At 34.7% G+C, this 2,271-nt stretch overlaps 1 non-coding gene across 1 annotated transcript; it reads right to left on the minus strand.

The window, feature by feature from the left end:
* Positions 1–1,645: 1,645 nt before the first annotated feature.
* Positions 1,646–1,804, minus strand: LOC130029986 (U1 spliceosomal RNA). The gene has a single exon (XR_008793429.1). It is a non-coding gene; the product is annotated as a U1 spliceosomal RNA (small nuclear RNA).
* Between the last annotated feature and the right edge of the window lie 467 nt (positions 1,805–2,271).

Here is a 2,271-nt window from a genome sequence, read left to right on the forward strand (position 1 = left end):
TGTCAAAATCTAAGACATTTCTATATGCAAATAAAGAAGTTCTATAGAGGAAATTAAAAGGAAAATCAATCCCATTCACAATTGCTCCTCAGAAAATCAATTACCTGGGAATAAACTTAACAAAAGAGGTGAAAGACTTCGACAAAGATTGTAAACAACTACTCAAAGAAATAAAAGAGGACACAAAGAGATGGAAACATATAGCCTGTTCATGGATTAGACTAGAGTCATTTATTATTTCTGCATTATTGAGTAAATGTAACTAGCTTTTCTATTTCATTCACTAATGGATGAACCACAAAAATATAATGAGTTGAAAGTTAAACAAGACAATGTATTCTGGAAACATACATGTGCACACACGTACAGATACAGACACACAGACACAGACACACAAACACACAGACACACAGACACACACACATCCACAGTAGGGTATGATCCCAGTTCCAATAGACTCCATTCTTGGTTTCTCTTTTTAACTGGAAAGACTTTATTCTAATAATGACAGTTTATTCTGCCAATTTACCTATGCATTAAACATGATAGTCTGATTCTATAGTATTTAACCCTAATACAATGAAGTCAAATTAGTATTGCTATCTCCTGATATCACATAAAGCCCTGTTTTTGTAGACTTATGATTAACTTAAGATTACCAACTGATGTTGAAGTTGAGGGCTAGAGTGACAGCACGTAGGGAGAGTACGGCAAGCTACCGAGAATATCCTGGCTGCAGGGCAGAGCCTAGCATGCTCCCCATGGCGTATTTGATATGCCCAAAATAGTAACAACAAGTCTCACAATGGAGACCTTACTGGTGCCCCCTCGAGTAAGTCAATGAACAACAGGAGAAAAGTGCTCCAGTACTACAGTGCTGAAATAGAATTGCTCCTACTTAGAATGAAGCCAAATCCTGTTTTCTTGAATGTCAACATTTTCTTATTGAACTACAATGAAAAACTTATGTATTTTTTTTAAATTCTCTCATAGAAGCAGACAAGTGGGAGGGAGGCAAGTATGGGGAAGTAGGGGGGGGTGCATTGGTGGAGGGAAGTGTACACTGGTGAAGGGATGAGTGTCATAAATTATATGCCTAAAATCTAGTCATGAATAATTTTGAACTTTATGGTGAATAAAAATAAATTTATATTAAAATATTTTAGACTTTTCTCACTAACCATTTGTCAGTGAGGATGATATTTTGTCAAAACCAATTTTAGCATCAGAAAAAATAAAGTTTTGATATTATTTATATCCAGAAAACAGATGATACAACTTTTTGATGAGCAGAATACAACAACTCCAAGAAAGCTTGTGTCTGATTATGAGTAAATTTTGTCCATGTGTTATGTTCTTACAGGGAGAGAGCAATTCATGACTTAATGTAAGAAAAAAAAAACTTAACATGAACCCAAAATTTACTTGTTTATTTATTGTTTATTTATTTAAGATCTGGGAGCTATGCTGTGTAGTACTTACAGATTTCTCCTGACTCTGCATTCAGGGATCACTTCTGGCAGGGCTCCGGGACTAAACGGGGTGACTGAAATCAAACAAGGTTGACTGCAGGCAAGGTAAGAGTCCTAACTTCTATACTGACTCTCCAAGCTCCTAGAAATTTATTTACTAATTGATTTGTTTACTTATAAGTGCAAGTGCAGTTTCCCACTACAAATTATGCCCTTTGAGTTTCCCACATTTGGGTAAATCACAAGGGTCAGCACATCCAGAGTGCAATGTACTAGCCTCACCCTGGGAAGTCACCTTCATGGTTATGATATATTCCCTACCAGGGAAGTACAGAGATTTATTTTTTAAAGAAAATTTTTGGATATATTCTAATTGGAGCTGAATAGTGTTTTATGTTATTTTTATTTCCATGTTAATTTAATCTTCTTAGTTGACAGATACATTTGCTCAAATGCTTTAGATTTTTTAAAAAGGAAAGATATTAGAGTTTAAAACTAAGGTTTTAAGTTTGGACATTAGGTAACATGACATCCAATTTCAAATATGGTAGTAGCTGACCGAATTTTATATCAGAAAACATACACAGTACAAAGGTGGGTCACTGGAAAGCAGTGTAGAAAGCTCAGTAGTTTACCGATAATTAACTGTGCTCGATATCTCACAATTTAGATTACAGAGACTAAGACAGATCTAATTCTAGAATGTTGCAATTTATACAGTAAAAAAGTGCTGCTTGGAGGTCTTTTCAACCAGAAGTCAATTTCGTTCCTATGCTAAATAAAATCTTATTTTAAAAAT

This window comes from Sorex fumeus, unplaced genomic scaffold (assembly GCF_029834395.1).
Source record: "Sorex fumeus unplaced genomic scaffold, SorFum_2.1 ptg000043l, whole genome shotgun sequence".
Taxonomy (NCBI): Eukaryota; Metazoa; Chordata; class Mammalia; order Eulipotyphla; family Soricidae; genus Sorex; species Sorex fumeus.